The following is a 20131-nucleotide window of genomic DNA, read 5'->3' as shown; positions in this document are numbered from 1 at the left end:
TGATCTGCAAAGCTCTGATTCACACTAATGGGATGCTCACAGCTAAATCCCCATGCAATGCACTGAACATTTACTCCAGAGGACCTAGACATCAGACACGGTCAAAGAGATGATGAATTCACTTTGAAAAAAATAATCACTCTAGGAAAAAAATATTGCTCATGGAATTTCAATAATAAAAACATTGTAAAAATCAGATTTCTTGATATTTAATAGCATTTGAATTTACATTTGCATATTTGTGATAAAATAAAACTCTGAGGTCTTTTGGAAGATAATTTAGAAGTCATCAGCAATGTATATAAAATTATCTTTTTGAATGTGTTTCATTCATGAAGATATCCTATTGCTTAACTCTGAGTACTTTTATGTACACTGCTTCCACAGACACTACTTTCTGATGTTGCTGATATACGTCTAAAATAAAAGCTGAGGATGGTGGCACATACCTTAAGGCCAGCACTCCAAAGGCAGGGGCAGAGGCAGAGGCAGAGGCATAAAGATCTCTGTGTGTTCAAGGCTAGCTTGATCTACATAGCAAATTCCAGGCTAAACACAGCTACGCAATGAAACCTTGCTTCACAAGCCAATGGATGAATGAATGAATGAATGAATAAATAAATAAGGTAAAGGAGACATATACTAATTATTAGTGTTAATATCATGCTCATATGAATATCTTAACTTTGCAAAAAAAATTTCTCTGAAAAACTTTTAGAAATTTTGATGTATTGACCTCACATTATTTACCCATATTAATCAACCAGGAAACAGTTTCAAATTATAAAAAAAAAACCTCTTTTACAATTTTCTTTTTACCAGTTTTTAGGTGACTGATAAGATCGTATGTACTTATTATGTAGATAGAATATTCAAGGAAAGAATTATGATGTAAAATTTAACTTTCCAAACTAAATCACTTACATTTCCAAAATCACATTATGAGCTAGAAAGTGATGATGAAATTTAAGATCTCTCTTCCTCTCCCTCCATCCATGTGTGTATGAGACAGAGAGAGAGAGAGAGAGAGAGAGAGAGAGAGAGGGAGGGAGGGAGGGAGGGAGGGAGGGAGGGAGGGAGGGAGGGAGGGAAAGAAAGAGAAGGTTGGAGGTCAGTGTCAAATGTGTTCTTCTATGGCTGGGAATCTGAACTCAGGCCTCACACTTAGGTGGCAAGCTCTTTACTGACTGAGCCTTATTCTCAGCTCTCCTGAGAATAAGTTATGACTGTCACTCCATGGGTTTCTTTTGTGATAACAAATTTGGATGACAATGTGCCTGATTAGATTTTCCTATGGCCTCGCCTCTCTTCCACCCAACATGCACACAAACATCAAGCTCCAATAGGAATGCATTTACAGAATTGTGTGAAATTCTTACCAGTCACTGTCAAAATATGTGATGGAATTAAAGGTAGCCTAGTGAGAGATAACTGTTCCATGGATAAAATACCTGGATGGACAATCTTTGGATATATTTGGCAAGCATGCTGACAGCAAATGCCAGCTACTGAGATAGATTCCATGACTCTACTTACACGAGGATTCTAAAATGTCAAACTCATTGGAGCAGAAGGCAGAATGGAGGTCTGTGGACTGAAGAAAGGAAGAAATGAGGGATTGGTATGTAATAATTATAACACTGCAGCCATGCAAGGCAAGTTCTGGAAATCTGCCATGTGGCATTACACCTTTAATTAATGACTGAGTAGTTGGTGCTAAAATTTTTGATGAGAGAGTAGATAATACAACAAACAGCAGCAGCAGAAAAAAAAATAGCCAAAGACTGCCTTTTGTAAAAATGCTAAGCAAAATTAAGCTAACATTAAAACGGAAAGTATATAACAAACACCTAAGGTTTAATCTAGGAAGAATGACTTAATCTCATCACAGTTCTCCATATTTGTGATAGTTACTCATGACTCTCCAGCTGATAAGATCCAGAATCACCATGGAAACAAGTCTCTGGGCATATCTGTGAAAGATTATCTAGATTAGGTCAACAGAGGTTAGAAGAACCATCATAAGTACTGGCAGCATCATTCCACCGGCAAAGGTTCCAGACTGCATGGAAGGAGAGAGTCAACTGAATAAGGGACTGACTGTCCCTGCCTCTGCTTGCTGACTCCAGATGCAATGTGACCAGCCATCTCAGACGCATACCTCAATTACTTCCTGCCATAACAGACTATACCCAGGAGCAATAAGCCAAGAAAAGTTTCTTTTTTTAAGTTGCTTAGTCAGGCATTTTGTCACAGCAACACTGGGTGTAGAACTGTGCAGGAATAGTTCTTGAATAACCATTCAAAATCTTAACATTAATTATAAATGTTCGGTCAATAGTTCAGGCTTATTACTAGCTATTTCTTACATTTAAATTCACCCATATTTCTTATCTATACTTTGCCTTGTGGCTTGCTACCTTTTCTCAGTACAGAATGTCCATCTTGCTTCTCTCTGTCTTCTGGCAACTCACCATCCACCCTTCTTCTTCCCAGCATTCTCAGTTTGGCTTGTCTGCCTAACCTTAACCTTCTCACTTATTAAACCGATCGTGGTGGCACACATTCACACAGTACAAAGAAATATTCCACATGTCCCCTTTTTGTCTAATTAACTTTAACATAGTAAAATTATATAGGACAAAAGCAATTATCAAGTAAGAATTACAGTTACAATATCTATTTATTTGTATTTGACAAAATTAAAGAAAATACTTTATTATCTATTTTATCTTCGTGACTCTCAAGTTTCATACCTATTTTATCTTTTATTGTAACTAAGGATAACTTTAACTCTGACCACCTAGTCTTTAACTAGAAGGGTGAAATTTTACTCTAAGTGGGACATCTCACTGCCTAGACAGTCACCCAAAGTTCTTTTGTAACATTGGAGCATCCATCTTTGGCCCACAGGCCTAGCATATCTGACAGACTTTTTTGAGAAGAAAGGAATTTCAAAGGACTGTCCTATCTTGCCTTGGCAAAGTTTGAAAGTCACTTTTGTGTGTGTGTGTCTTGCTGGTCAGCATAACGTCAGCAGTTGAGGCCAGGGCAGATTTTGATCCAGCAGCTGTCTTTTGCCACAAATAAAGCAAACTCTATATGGAGTTGCTTTGATGTCCATCATCTTCGTTGAAGTAGATTGATGCTGCCAGGAGAAGAAGTGTCTCACTGTGAAAAGCCTTAGGTTATTAAGCATATTAAATGCCATATTTTATAGGTCTTTGACCATCTATCTAAATATATCTATATATGGCCTTGAAAATATACCTAACATAACTATAAGTTTGACTATTATAGATTACCATTAACCTGTATTTCTTAATTATGCATTATTTTTAAATGATCTATATAAGCATAATACCCTAAACAAGAGTAGAAACATACATGCACATACAGTATAACAAAATCAACTTTAAATTTGTATCAATAAACCAAAATCTATACCAATATAAATTATTTTGAGATTAATAGCTGTTTGGGGATTACAGTATATTCAATAACCTACCTTTTTATGCTGTAATTTCTACATCTTCCCTTTTTCTTTTCAGAAATACATTCTTGAATATAATCTCCTTAGTTCATCTTTTTTCCTGACCATTACCAATAACAACTTGTAACCAACCTCGCTTAAATGATAATAAATATCCATAATCCATCTTTTGGAAATGCAGAATATTCCTTTACACTGTATCAATATATATCACCGTAATTGGTTTAATATGCAAGTTAACTGGCCAACGGCTGAACAGGATAAAGTTAGGCAGAGAACCAAATTGAGAATTCTGGGAGAAAGAAGGGCAGATTGGATAGTTGCTAGCCAGATGGAGAGTAAACAAGACATGCTGGAGAGGCAAATGCCATGAGCCTTGGGGAAGCACATAGATTAATAAAAATGGGTTAGGGTTAGGGTTAGGGTTAGGGTTAGGGTTAGGGTTAGGGTTAGTAATAAGCCTGAGCTACCAGTTGAGCATTTGTAAGTAATATTAAGTCTCTTTGTGGTAATTTGGGAATAGGTAGATGGGATACAAAAACTCTACCTACAAGGGAGTGTTACTATAAGAAATGAAAAAATTAAAAACGTGTTCACAAACATCTTATCAAGCAAGAACTAGAAAACATCAGAAATAAAACCTTGCATGATTTGATAAAGGGCATTTGTGAAACAAACAAACACTACAGTTAGCATCATACTGAGAACTGAAAGAGTATTCCTCGCTAAAATCAGGAGCAAGGCATATTTTAAAAAAAGCTTATCTAGAGTTCCTATTTAATTCTGTAATTAGTAAAGTTATGAGGGGTTTAAAAAAGTGTTATGTGTGGAAATGAAGACGTCAAACTGTCTTTCACTGAAGGCAGCATCATCTATGGTATATGTAGCAGATCTGGTTCTGTCTACCCCATTTCCTCCCAAACAACTGAGACTATCAGGGAAATTCAACCAGGTTGCAGAATACCATATAATTTAGACAAAAATCAGTTATACGTCTCCACAGTGTTATGAAACTCTAGCAGGCTGTTTTTGAGGAAATTTTCTAAGATTTATTATGTAGTTACATAATAGATATATTGACCATAAGACAAAGTTATTAGGAGTATCTATATATACCCATAAACCCTAGCATGATCATAAGAAAACTCACTTTCCACAAAGGTGAGAGGCCTTTTCACAGACAAATGATAGGTTTTGCTACAATAGTGTAAGCATATCTGGATTTCCACATTGGAAAAAAAGACATGGAGATTTACCTGGTAACATGAAAAAGTTAACTCAAAATGGGTCTGAAAAGAAAACCTAGATAGGATTAAATGAACATTCTAAATTTATAAACTTCTAGGAGGCAAAAAGTGGGTTGTAAAAAAAATATATTTTAGCTATGATACCAGAACATGATCTAAAAAAGAAGAAATTTATATAACATACTTTTTCAAAATTACAGCCTTCTACATGAAGGACATTGAGACCGAAATAACAAGCCATAGATTGAGAGAAAATGTACCCAGATCATAACCATGATAAATTAATTGCATCTGGTATATACCCTGTGCTCTTAAAATGCAAATATTAAAAACCTCACAAAATTTATACTTAACTAGATTTAAACAAACACCTCCCAAAAGAAAACGTGCTGATGCCAAAGGATCATAAGCAATATGTTCAAAATATTACTCAGTGAGGAAATGCAATTAAAACTACAATGGAGCCGGGCGTTGGTGGCGCACGCCTTTAATCCCAGCACTCCCAAGGCAGAGGCAGGCAGATCTCTGTAAGTTTGAGACCAGCCTGGTCTACAGAGCAAGTTCCAGGACAGCCTCCAAAACAATACAGAGAAACCGTGTCTCTGACAATCAAAAACAAAACAAAACAAAACCAAAAACTACAATGGAAAATTACTCACCACATATTAGTGGTGAGTAAAATGAAAATACCGTATCTAGTACTGCTCAGAGGGCATGAAGCATTTGGAATTCTTTCTGCTTCCAAACATGCTATTGATAACACCGGTACAAACATGAACTGAGGTAACCATCTTGGAAGTAGTGGAACATTTGTTAAGAATTTCATTTCTTTTCCTGCTGTTATAAACACTCTGACAAATGCAACTTGAGGGACAGTGTTCTTTCTAACTCTCCTTTCAAGGGTACAGTCCCTTATACCAGGGTTTCATGGTGGCAGGACCTTGAAGCAGCTGGTCACATAGCATCTGCCTCCAAGAAGCAGGGAGAGGTGAATGCACCTGCTATTCTACTCCCTTTCTTACTTGTACAGTCCAGGATCCCAGCCAGGGGACATCACCACCTACTGTAGAAACTTTCCAACTCAGTTAATGAAATCAAGATAATCCCCCACTGATATGCCCAGAGGCCTGTCTCCCAGGTAATGCTAGATTCTGTTGAGTTGACAGATAGCACTAACAATCACAAACAAGGAAAACGCCTGACTGTGAAATTATTCTGCTCACAACCAGGCAGTTACCCAAGAATAATGACATTATGTTTCTGTTTTTAAGATTTGTTTTCAGTGTGTGTGTGTGTGTGTGTGTGTGTGTGTGTGTGTGTGTGTGTGTGTTGAGATCATATACACATCACAGTGTACTGATGGAGGCTAAAGGACAACCTTCAAGAGTTCTTCTCTCTGTCTACCAGGTGGGTTCCAGATATCAAGGTTCTCAGGTTTGGTGGCAAGCACTTTTTACCCATAGAGCCTCCTCACCCATCCCCTAAGAACTTCGTTAGCTGATGATTATGTACATTTTCTCAATTGATTTCATGTCATAGAAATGTGACAAAATGTACCCAATTATACACTTGTATAGTGACATGTATTGAATCTCTAATGTGACTTAAGAAAGCTATCTTTTTTGTTTGTTTGTTTGTTTTTGTTTTTTGAGACAGGGTTTCTCTGTATTGTTTTGGAGGCTGTCCTGGAGACCAGGCTGGCCTCAAACTCACAGAGATCCACCTGCCTCTGTCTCCCTAGTGCTGGGATTAAAGGCGTGCAACACCAACGGCCGGCTAAGAAAGCTATCTTTAAGGGTATGAAATTTTATGCTAAAAAAAAATATCATGAGCTATTTTTGCTTCTTCATTTTTATCACAACAGTCCAATGTGCTGCACATTATTATTTTTAATATTTGAGTTAGTACCTTACACTCTGTGATTAAGCACCATGGCCAAGGCAATGCACAGAGGACAGAGTTTATTTGGGCTTTGATTCCAGAGGAATACTGCAGGAGCTTTCTTAGTCTTTTGGAACCAGAAGGAGCTCCTTTGCTGGATACTGGGTAGGTGAAAGTCCCAGACAATCCAGGCAGGCCTATGGGATAGAAAGCAGTTAGCCTACCTGTTGTCTGGCGAAAGGATCTGCTGAGAATTTGTTATATTGGTATTATATTTTTATGTCATATTCCCTAGGTTTATAACAGCCTTTTCTATACTGAAATGCATGTCATATTCCCTTGAGTTCATGATGGTGCAGCATAGGCAGCAGGCGGTAGCCAATGAAGCTGGAGCGGAAGATGGTGGAATCACATCTTGAGCCACATACCCAAAACAGAGGCACATTGGGAAAGGCCCCAGTGATGTAGTTCCTCCAGCCAGACTATATGCCACCTAGACCTCCCCAAACAGAAACACCAATAGAGCCAAAGGATCCACATGCCTGAGATTGCGGGGAACATTCCTCATTCAAACCTTCATAGATCTCAATGTGTTCTGGAACAAACTCTGTTTTAACTTCTAAAATTGATCTTCACACGGCTAGGAGTAGGACCATTTCTACCACCCTCTTATGGTTTCCCAATCAGTAACACTGCTTTTTCTTCCTAATCCCCCTTAGCTACCTACACCATCGCTATTACCCCAGACTTCCCTGGTGGTATCTTATTTGGCACTTTCTACTTTTTTATAAACTGAAGCTATATGGCATCATGATTAAAATAAGTTTAATGTATCCTTAAGTTGTCACATCACTGAGTTTTCCAGAAGCATTAGATGGAAACAATATTGGACCCATATCAACAGCAAATTCTCTACGAATCATATTGAAAGAGTAAAAGCAGATAGGTGAAATTAATGGGATATTCTAATTAACTCAAATATAAAAGTACAATAATTTCAACATGTTGTTCATGTAATTGATATTAATATTAATTATTAATGAAACCTTAATAATCCTAGCTGTATTTTCCACTGCATTTTGGCTCAATCCCAGTGATGAAATGTTCAGTGCTAATGGATGCTTTATTAGATAGCACAGGCTGATGTCTCAGGTTTTCAGGAAACTGGGCATTGTAAATGATAAAGATTTTTTAATTAAGTAAAATCTTTGGGGGTTTGAAATGGGGATGATGAGGATTTCTCAGAGTGGAAGGGATTAATGACCACTGCAATAAAATCAGGTTTATCATTTATCTAATTGCTTCAGAGATACTTTTTTTTCTTTCTTTATCTTTATTCCTTTCTTTGTGTTTTTTTTTAAACAAAGCCTCTCTGTGTAGCTCTGGCTATCCCGGAATTTGCTCTGAAGACCAGCCTGGTCTTGAACACATAGAGATCTTCCTGGCTCTGCCTTCCAAGTGCTGAGATTAAAGATGTGTACAACCACTGCCTGGTAGAAATTCTACATCATGTTTATTGACAAAGGTTATCTGACACCATACAATATGACATCTTTGAGGCTCAGTTTCATTATCTATTACAGTGGAAAAATAGCTGTCAATAGTACTGTGGTGTTTGAATGAGAAAATGGCCTCCATAGACTTGGGCATTTGAACATTTGGTCCCCCTTTGATGGACGCATGATAGGTGATGCATCCTGGTTGAAGCAGTATATTACTGTGGGTAGGCATTGAGAGTGAGTAGCCTGGCTTGCTTTCAGTTGGCTTCCTCTGCTTCATGCTTGCATTTGAAGATGTGAGCCCTCAGCTTCCTGCTCTTCCTCTCATGCCTGCCACTTTTTGCATGCTTTTCCAACGCAACGGACTCTTCCCCCTCTGGAACAATAAGCCCAAATAAACTCTTTCTTCACTAAGTTGCTTTGGTCATGGTGTTTTATAACAACACCAGAAAAGTAACTAATACAGGGTCTGAGCATAGGGCTTCCTTTAATGGTACCTGTGGCTGATGTGGCAGTCCTATATGAAGACGCTAAGATTAGATATGAAACAGTAGCCACAGTTTCTCAAAAATGGATTAAAATCTCAGTCTCCCCAAGGCCTTTCCCATGGGCTAGACTCTTGGTCAGATAGAGCTCTGTGATACTGGCATTGACTTGAGTGTCAGTGAATCTTGGGAGATTTTCTTGGGCCTACTATGCTAACTGTTCACCACAGGACAGGTAGGTGCTTGAGTAACCATCATATTGGCAGAATCGCTGTTTTCTAAAACTTGGTAGATAATGCTCAGTTCTCATCATTTATAATTCCAGCACTGATAAAATACTGCTGAAACGGTGGTATACGACACGTGTAAAAATATAAAAACAGAGCCAAGTCTTGGGATAACATCCTGCTTTCCCAGAATCTCCTCTGTATGATGTCTCATGCTGCCATGCTAGCCTCTTTCCTGTGATTGTAATCTTTTCCATCTTGATGGATATTTCTCTGTTGGAGCTCTTTGAGCCAGGTTAATTTACATCATCTTTTCTATTGCCTTCTGAGTTTAGAACCAATGGAGAAACATACAGGAGTTAGGCAGATGGTGAGAGAGTATGGCTTTAGATTAGATGCCCAGAGAGCTCCCCAATACTTTACCCATGAGTGAGAGGAGACACTAGCCCCATCACAGATGGAGGTGGACAGCAAAGGTCTGCTCCAAGCTGAGCTCATGAATGAGCAGACCAGATTGTTGACATCCTGGGGCATCTACCAAAGAAAGGATTATCTAGGGAGTCACTGAGCATGCTCAGTAATGTCATCCAAAGGAGCCAACCAACAAGAAAGAGACATGGGAAGAAAGATCAGTCCCTAGCAGAAAACCCTCTGCATGCTCTAGGCCAGGGAAATTGATCCTCCTCAACCAAGATCTGCTCCTACATGAATGAATTTATGTTATCAAGATACCAAAGGTATTTATAATTATCATCACATGGACTAGTAGAAAATAACTTTCCTGATGTATGTTTCATTAATTGATTCATTCATGCTGGTGCCTGTTATAGACTGGATTTTCTTCTAGGTTCTACTAGACTAACTACAACACTTCTGCCTTCGTGGACACTTTTAAATATGGACCAAAATATGGTACAATGGATGGTGATAAATGCTACCAAGAAAAAGAAGGCTAACAGTTGTCTTACAGTTTCTATTGCTTCAACAAAACACCATGACTAAAATGCAAGCTGGGGAAGATAGCATTTATTCATCTTATACTTTCACATTGCTGTCCATCACTGAAGGAACTCAGGGCAGGAACTCAAACAGGGTAAGACCCTGGAGGCAGAAGCTGGTGCATAGGTCATAGAGGAGTGCTGCTTACTGGCTTGCTCAGCCTGCTTTCTTATAGAATCCAGTGCAAACAGCCCAAGGATGGCACCACCCACAATGTGCTGGTTCTCCTAAATTGATCATTAATTGAGAAGATGCCTTCTAATTGGGTCTCATGGAGGCATTTCCGCAACTGAGGCTCCTTCCTGTCTAATGACTCTAGCTGGTGTCAAGTTGACACACAAAACCTGCCAGTACAACAGTTAAGCATGGAAGATGTAATGCCACAATGATTAGGGACACCTGTCAAGGAAGGGGCCATTAGAAGAAGCATCCTGATGGAGAGGTGGAAGGAACCCTGCAGATGTATAGGATAAACAAGTTCGCCAAGTCAAGTAATGGGAGCCAACAGAGTGGCCACTGGGGATGGAGCACAATGAATGGGGTAAGTTCACGCATTACCTCTGTCTGTAGGATATTGTGGGTGTATTGTATAAACCCTAGTCTCTTTGTGCTTATGTTTAAATGTTCAGATTCTTTTTACCGGTTTCACCACAGTATCCCTGTAACACTCACTAGCCACAAACAAGCGCAGGCCCACCTGTCTTGGCCATGTGAGCCCACCTGGCCTTCCCTCAGCCAGAAACTTCATTGCACCTGCCTGATTAATCTACATAGCAAAAGCCATTCAGAAAGCAAATTCTTTGTGTGTCCCTGTGTGTGTGTGTGTGTGTGTGTGTGTGTGTGTGTGTGTGTGTGTGTGTGTGTGTGTGTGTGTGTTGACGGACATGCTGAGACTATTACTTCCAAAGACTTTCATGAAAACCTACCTCTGTTTGTCTGTGGGCCTTTACAGCCTATAAGAATACATTAAGTGAGATAAGTCACAAAGCAGAATTTTGTAAAACTAAAAATAAATGTGTTTTTCTCATTTAATCATAGAATGCCTCAAACTGACTGATTGGTCTGGAGATTGTTTAACTCAATGACTTCCTTTAAAACATACTCAAGATTTGTTTATCTCAAGATGGCATTTCAGTCTGTGATAGTTGAAACCCTATATTGTGAAAACATTGTGGCCAAAATGTTAGATGGGTCTAATTTTCTGCCTGCATTGTGAATCTTTAAAATCATTGGGTCTGAGAGCCTAAGATGGCTGACAATTTAACTGACTATTGAACAAATTGCAATGCTGCCAAGCCAAAGTCATCAACCTCTCAGAATATCAGTATTTCCAAATCTTCTACAATGTTAACAAGGAAAAGAATATAGATTTTGAGACTTTTCCTAAAGCACTGTAATTAATATTGTCTGTTTGTGGTCTAGGGGTTTTTCATCCAGCTCCACTGATTTCCCATTAACAGAATAGAGAGAGTGTGGTACACTGCTTCCCTTGGTAGATTCACAGTGAAAGATAGAGATTTGTAGTTTTTATCAGCATTCATGGGGCTAAGACCATTTGCTCACAGGTGTTGGGAAACGTCCCTCGAATGAAAAGTTGAGTTTGGAAACAGGATTAGTACACTGGAGAGATAACTGAGGCATATACCATTGATAGCTTCCAGGAAGATTATACATGTGTTGCAGCCGTTAACCCACAGCCAAAAATAGTTGGCATTTTGTTTTTCTCTTTGAGTAAATTTTTAAGGAATTGGCAAGTTTGTGAGGTATTATGGTGATTATCATTACTGATAGGATAACAGTGTTTTGTTTCAGCAACAACATTTTCCTCCTCAACCAGATACTTTCATCGTGAGGGGACATGCTTAGTTCAACCAGGGAGATGAAATTTATGGTACCCAATGTTAAACAAAGCTATTTGACCGGCCTAGGATTAGGATTCAAACAGTGATTCCACAATCTTTACTTAGCCTTAGGAAACAGAATTTTTTTGAGTTTTCTCTTAATCCCCAGGCAGTCTCTAGAGCAGTAAAGTTACTGAAGAAAATATTTGAATAAAAAATATTCATTATTATTGTGAATGTATGATGGAGGGGTGTGTCACACCAAGTGAATATGAAAGTCAGAGGACAACTTCGTGGGGTCCTTGGTAGAGTTCTCCCCTTCCACCAACATGTAGGTTTTGGGGACCAAATTCAGGTTGTCAAGCGTGCACACAAAATGTTGGATTCTCTAAGCCATTTCCCAGGCCCAGTGGTTGCTTTTTGAACCTGCTGGCCTAGAACTATAGGAGAAAAGTTCACTTACACTGAAACATAATATTTTTCTTAAAATTTGTTGGAAATTTTCTCTTAAACTCACATATTAATTCCAATTGATAATTTGTCCTATTAATCCTCATGAACAATACATTTTTACTGGACATTAGTTTACAGCTTTCCTTGAAAGATGAGGATAAATTCTAATGCACCCATGGGGTTAATTGTTGCTTTATTTGTTTGTTTTCTATAGATGCTGAGGACAAAATATAAGTCTGGGAAAAATGAATAAATCTTAACTTGAAATGCATCATTTACCCCAGTACTAAAGTATGGCACAGTCACACTCACCTCTGCCCATTGTGACTCTGAGCTGTGGGTGTTGCTGAACATATGGTAAATGATGTTGCCCACTGTTCGCCTCTCCCCTCCCTCCGAGATATGCAGAGGAGACTCCATCAGCATTTCTAGGGAGGGTAATATAATTATATAAACTTACTGAATTTTCATGTGTGAAAATGAATTAGCTCCTTCCTAGCAATAGGAGTATATGTAAACAGTGTTATTGAGTGTGCATTATGAATCAATTTAGCATAATTGTTATAGGAGATAAATATTCTCTAGCATTTCAGTTGTCATCCATCCACCAAATGGGCAAACGTGATTGAACAAATCAGATTCTAATCAATATTGGGGCTGATTATTGGTTTATTTCTAGCCTATACTTCTTTTTGGCCTAGAAAAATATTTACCCTTCTTACACTGTAAATGTTACATGTTATTTGAAGTGAAAATTTTACCTTTATTCTCCAAGCTTCAGTTGATAAACTAGTCCTACAGGGAATGTTTATAACGTTTATATGCAGAATCTTTCTATCCTGTGTTCTTAAGAACAGTTTTTTTTTGCATGATATAGCAGAATGAATATGTAGTAGTTCATTACAATTGTGTTGAGTGCCTTCTTAGTGTAAAGGCATCCTTATGCATTGTGACGGCTACAAGGAAGAATTACAGGAGGACTCCACCTTCAGGAAGAACGTGATCTGGAAGGACCAAGGAGCATTGTTCAGGACAAGCAAAATGATGAGCAGCATCCGGAAGCCATCCAGTTTTGCAAACCCTGACAGTGAGCTGCTTTCAGTTCAGAAGCACTTGCTTCCTGTGGTGTGCTCTATACCTGGAGATGATCTCCTGCCTTAGGATGGTAAGATGTGATGTTTTTCTCTAGTCATAAGGATGCCAACTTTCTGTGCACCTGATTCCCCTTGAGACTTACATCAGCCCTTTGCTAAATGGATTAGCCAGAGGCTGGGAGGCAGCCTGTGGTTATGAAACAGAGCAAAGTTACCTATTAGCTTATTGACAGTGCTGAATGGGAAGTAGCTGCCCATTCCATCTGTTATAACTATCTCACATTCTCCTTTAGAAATATGTTCAGGTTGCATAAAGAACTCTCAGCATAAAGAACAAAAACAGCATAGGCTAAATAATAAATAAAGATAACGCTTCATTACTGCATTAAGTAATACCTTATAACAAAATGAATGTGGATTCATTAGATTCTGTTGCAACTCTAGACCTTGAAGTGGTCCTTATCTTTGTAAGTGAAGGTTATGAGTAACTCATAGGGTTTGTTTACAGCAATGGTTCCCAGTCAGGGTGATTTAGCCATAGCAAATTATACAGAAGCAGCTTTAGTTGTCGCAACTTTTGAGATTGGTGAGTACTTCTGGTATTTAGTGGCTAAGGGCCAGGGGTATAACTAAGTAGCCTACATTGCACAGAATAGCCTTTACCATCAAAGATCATCTGTCCCTAAAATGTTCTTGGTTCCAGGGTTTCAGGCATGTGTCTATGACCACAGTGTTGGCAAGATGTCGGTCTGGCATTTTGCTCTCAATGCAGTATTTTTTTCTATCCCCCAAAGGGACAGCTTTCGACACAAATTGAATGTGGAAGTACAGCCCGTTACATTTTATGTTGTGTTCATTTTACTTCTTGTTTTCCCGAGCTACAGGGAAAAGGTGGAAATGATACCTTTAGTAGACAATGAAATGTTGCTATAGTATGGAATTATTGCCAGTGGCTCTGGGAAGAATTTCAGCACAGCCCTCCTTCCTCCAACTTCCTCCAACTCTGTAATATCTGCAATTATATTTTTGTATAATAGAGGGTGGTAAAATGGGGCTTCCCAATTTTAAGGCTGAACCAGACAACATCTACAGCCGTGCAGGAGAGATGGGAGGTAGGAATAAATGATTGATTAACATGTGTATGTATTCCCAATTATCGATGGTAATGGCCCATGGATATAATGTGGATTTGCCAAGACTGCTGATAATCCAAAACTCATTTTTTATTGAGATTTGGAATACAGAACATTGTTTTAAAAGGAAAGTCATTGATCTAATAATTACCTTAATGTTGAGGTAAGCTACTGGAGTAGTTATGTCTAATTCCCCACATACACAGCACTATGAGGTAGGAGCAGCATCCAAGAATATCCCAGTTAGTGGAGCATGCCAGCCAAGTGAACTGTTAGAGCAGGATGAGGAAAGAGGTGGATGAGAGAGCTGCAGCACAGGTGTAGCAGAGCCAGGGGCAACTAGTCAAGGGCATGCGTAACGGAGCCTCCTTCAGAGCTGACTCTGGATCCTTAACGTCATGAACGTCTGCAAGATTCTTCACTTCTGTGTGCCCCAGTGTCCTCAAACACATAACGAGGATTTCTATGGACTTTCCCTGGAAGGTTATCTTGAGAACTAAATGCATTTAAAAATATCCCCAAATCATAGTATGATCGTGTTTTTCACTCATTAACACAGTTCCAGAGAACCCACGTGTAGTGATATAATTAATTATACGGTATGTCATCTCATGAAGAAGAAAAAGGAAAAAATAAAATCAACCACAGAGCACTAACGATCACATTGGTCCATTTGTATTTGAAAAAATGTAATGCCTAGGTATATTAGAGTTATGTCCATGCTAAAGAAGACTCTGAACTCATTTTTGTCATACAGGGAAATGGAGTCACTTCTCAGCTGAGGGATACATGGGTGCAGAGAATCACTTCCAAACAGAATATACAGTGGGAAAAGAATTTTGACACCAGAGTAGCGTAGGTAAGGAGCCTCAAAGGTTCAGGAAAGTTACTTCTCAAAAAAGTTCTTAGTATGACAAGCATGTCATGTGGGAAGAGGCAAGGAGATAGCATGGGGATCTGTGAGGCAGTAAGGACAGGATCTCATTAGATCCTGCTTTTTCTCAAAGTACCGTGATTAGAGATTCTTTGTGGTGGTGGGATGATTGCACTTGAGGTCTGTCAACAGGCACACCCTCCAACCCTCCCAATGCAGGATGGTTCTTAGAGGTTCAAAAGCATAAAAAGCTTCCAAGAAGTCAAAGACTGGGCTCATTGGCATGGCAGGACAGAAATGGGGTCAGGGGCTGATGTTCTGTGGTCCAGATGTAGCCAGAGGTTGCAAACCCATTTGATCAATGTTTCTTGGCCCAGAGGCCATAGATGTCGAATGGGCACTATTGGAGTCCATGTATGGGCAGATCCATGGCCTCTGTGGGGATCCCATCAGCAAAAACTTCAATGTCATTTTGGGTAACACCACCAAACTATGCAAAGTCACCTGTCAATATTGACATGAGGGCAGTCATAGAAATCCATGCAGTGTGAGTTTTAACAAGTTTTGGGATTACTGTGAGACTCACCAACGTTCGTGAAGACATTCAGTTGCTATGGGAGGCTCTATCCTTTCAGACTCATTGTCAATAAGGCAAAAGCTCTAAACTGAAGTCTGAGACTGTCCATTGGTTTTATTAACCTGAAATATTCATAGCAGCCATCCCCCTTGTGCACATCTGCCACAGGCAGGATCATACTCACTGAGACTTAGCCTCAATCAAGACTGCCCTTGACATTTCTGTCATCTTGTTTTCTTTGCCAACACTTTTGCCTCAGGTCCTGGGAGGGCAGTCTGCCACAAAGTAGATGCTCAGAAAGTGTTTACTGACTTTTTCTCATCACTTAATTTTATCAACACAGCAGAGAGCCAATCCCCCCTTGTTTGTTTGTGTTTGTCTTTGTTTGTTATTTTAACATAGGCAGTGCTAACGAAATGGGGTGGAATCCTAGGCAGACTGCTTGGAGATTCTGGCTTGGCATTCAATTACTGAGGACTCCTTTTACCTCTGCTACTCAATTAGTGAGATGACCTTGGACAGGCTATGGCATTTGATTCTTGACATTCACAGTTATAAATGGAGGGTTAGGTTCAAGTGCCCTTCGATGTCTGATCTTTTTGGTGAGCCCAGGGAGGTCTCAATACTACCTTTCATTTCAGATTCATAAAAGATGAGCTTGGTCTTCAGGCATTCTGCACTGAAATGATTCCTTTAAATTTTGTCAGATTTTGATTGCTCTACCAAAATATCTGATGTAAATAATTTAAAGGGTATAGCAATTTATTTTGGCTCTAGCTTTCAGGGGTGTCGTTTCAGAATGCATGGTTCTGTTGATGTGTGGTCCTTGAGCACGAAAAGCATCATGGTGTGGGAACACGTGAGAGAGGCTACACGCCTTGTGGCACATAGAGGGGCAGAGAGAAAGGAATATAAGGGGCCATACATAGCCCCTCCAAAGGCCTGTCCCCAGAGTCTCACCTCCTTCTTTCCCTTACATCCTCAAAATGACAATACATGATGATCTATTATGCATTGATAAAGGAATGTCCCTCAAGAGTCAAACATTTCCCCCAACTCCATCATCTGAGTCTATAGGAGACATTCTCTATTGCAACCTAAACACATTACATAGGACTCTGTCATTTTTCAAAGCACTTCACATGTCACATGATTGAAAACAGGCGTGTAAGGTATCAGGACACGAGTAATTTAAAGCCGGAGAAGCTGTGGGACTTGCCTAAAGCCACCATGTGATAGAAAATCAAATATCATGTGTACAGACTATCTTGACTATAGATTTGGCACCATGAATTAGGTAGTCTTGAGTGTAGGAGTTTGCCTCCAAGAAAAGGATTCTCTGCTTAAAAGAAAATACTACACAAACTGCCAAGGGAGGGAAACAATAGACCTGTCCAGCTGCAACACTTATGAACCATAGCAATAACCAGCCTGGTATGCAAAATGGTGCAATAAGTGGCACTCAGATGTTGGTGGCAACCACAAGCTCTCTAACTGGATTAAAGTCCCACTCAACAAGAGGGAAATCATGCCTGGTATTAGAAATCTAGACAGCCATCCAGTGCTAGAGATCATAGACCTTAGAAGAGAATTTACTACTTCCACTTTGCTGGATTATCCCTTACTACATTCTGAATCTTATATCCCCAGAGAAATATAGCTACCACACACCATCCAAGAAGCTTCTCTTTACAGCAAATGGGGAGCATCACAGAAAACCACAAATGGACACAACTCAGAGATCAACAGCTCATAGGTAGCCTGAGACCATTGGATACATCTGTATCACAACTACTGCACCTATGGGTCAGGGAACATTGCTGAAAAATCAGTGAAGAGATTGGAAGTGCTGGAATACCAAGGAGTCTGCTGGGAGAGAGTCTCTCCTAGTAATGGCTGCCTGATCAAGAATTGAATGAGGCCAATAACCATGAACATGATCACGTGGAGGGGGAAAGTTTCTAGGTATCTCATCCCTAGGTAAAGAACTACAGGTAACCAATGGCTGCTAGAAGAAGAAGAATTACCTTCTCCCAAGAGATGGACCCCCTGAGAGGTTTTCCAATGCATGGTGATTAGCCTTGAAACCATGTATATACAAACAAAACAAATGGACTGAGAAAGTTGTATTTATATATATTTTGTGCACACACACATCATGATGATAATCTAAGAGGCTACAGATTTGAGAGGGGGACATTGAAAAATTCAAGGGTATCTGTGAGGGTTGGAAGGAGAAAAATCAAGAAGAGAAACTGATGTAATTCTTTTTTCACATAACTTATTTATTTATTTATTTATTTGCTTTTTCAAGACAGAGTTTCTCTGTGTAGCCCTGGTTGTCCTGGAACTAGCTCTGTAGACCATGCTGACCTTGAACTCACAGAGATCTGCCTGCCTCTGCCTCCCAAGTTCTGGGCTTAAAGGCATGCACCACCACAGCCCGGAAGAAACTGATGAAATTCTATTTCAATTACAAACATAGTTTCAACTGTTAATGGTAATATTGGCGACACTGGAATTTAAAGTATGCCCCATGTCCAGTTACAGTCTTCTTTAGCTGTAAAGATCATGAAGTTCTCAGGATGCTCAGCAGGGGAAGAATGCAGGATGTCCTCTATTCCTGGAAAGGAGGCAACGAGTCCTCTAGCTGATGGGGATATATATATGTGTGTGTGTGTGTGTGTGTGTGTGTGTGTGTGTGTGTGTGTGTACACTCTACACAGGATTTCATTGTCTGTTTTTCTTATGGAATTCCCAAGATTTTGCTGTCTAGCTAAAGAGCAGTTTTATCCATTTCCTCATGATGCCTGATTTCTAGAGCCATGACACTCATGTAGATTGGCTCCTTGGTACCAGCTCTGGCCAGCTGATCCCGACATATGGCTACTTCACCACTGACCTTCATGACTGTTGGTTTGCTCCTCTTTATTTGGTGCTCCGGGGTTTGGGGACTGCTGGGTTGGGGTTGGACGTAATCATGTGGCATCCACATACATTTCTACTCTTTTAGAGACTAAATACTTGTGTGTTTGTGCCCCCACCTCCCACTCTTGTACCGAAGCCCCACTGTGCTGGGAAATGGAAGAGATTTCTTTGGGAAGAGATTCCGCTTACATACAGTCATAGGTAGCCTCCATTACTGGATGAGTAATTTTATGAAAGAAAGAAACCAGAGCTCTCTTTCTGACAGTCACACGAGAGTCTAGCTAGAAAGCAGCCATCTGCAAGCCAGGAAGAGGAAAAGGAGAAGCTTAACTGAGCCTGACCTCGCTTTCGCCCTAATCTCAGACACCGGACTCTGGAACTGTGAAAAGTGAATGCCTGTTGATCAAGGCACCTAGTCTATCTCACTTTGTTACAGCAGCCAGAGCTGCCTGAGACTCACATTCATATCAGAATATACAGACATGTTTCTAGGGGAGTCTATAGAACAAGGAAGGATCAAAAACTTATCCAGTATATCAACTCTTCTATTTCTAAGGTTTACAGTGTCCTCTCAAATACCCCTTTCTAAGGTGCCTCCAATTTCCATAAGTATAATTAGAAAGTACTTATCATCTGACAGCTCAGGAAAAAACAAAGACTAACACACCCACATTTGTCCCTTAATTTAAAACAGGAAGGGGAGTTGCATGTTTCTTTTTCTTTTTGATCAAAAGGGGTCAGGAGGAAAAAAAATACTAGGCTACCAGGGTGCTCTTAGATCCCAAACTTGATCTTATCAGTGATTTCTGGACAGATCATTGCTGCCCTTGAAATTCAGGAGGGTGAATCTTACAAACCTCAAAGCTAAAAGGGATTTTACAGGATTATCTAATCTAGTCTCTGCATTTTACAGCAAAAGTCATTGGCATGGAGTCTTAGGTCACAGAGCTGATTAGAGGTAGAGCCAATGGAATATTTTTCCCAAGCCAATGTTTGTGATCTTTTCATTACATCATTTTTTCCAGAGCCTGCCGAGGCTTACTCTGAGAACCAGAGATAATGCCTGTGATAATGCAGCATAAAGTGGTGGCTAAATGTAAAATATTATTTTAAGATGAGACTGTGGAATGGGGATAAAAGACTGGAGACTTCATGATGTGTGAAATAACCCATAAATGTCCCAAATCTTGTCCTGTAAAAATGCACATAAAAGCAAAAGATCTCAATTCTATCACTGCAACAAATTTTATTCAGAAAATAAAGATGAGGACGTTCCCACTGCCAGATGGCTTGGGAACATGGGTGAATCTGGATTCTGGTCATAGACTAGGTGGTCTCTACATCTTAACGTAGATAGTAGTTTTACTTAGGCAAATTTATGCCATTTAATAAACTTCTGC

This window comes from Mesocricetus auratus, unplaced genomic scaffold (genome assembly GCF_017639785.1).
Source record: "Mesocricetus auratus isolate SY011 unplaced genomic scaffold, BCM_Maur_2.0 Super-Scaffold_6730, whole genome shotgun sequence".
NCBI classification, from domain to species: Eukaryota; Metazoa; Chordata; class Mammalia; order Rodentia; family Cricetidae; genus Mesocricetus; species Mesocricetus auratus.
The sequence above is the reverse complement of the archived record's forward strand: the minus strand, read 5'-3'. Positions refer to the sequence as shown.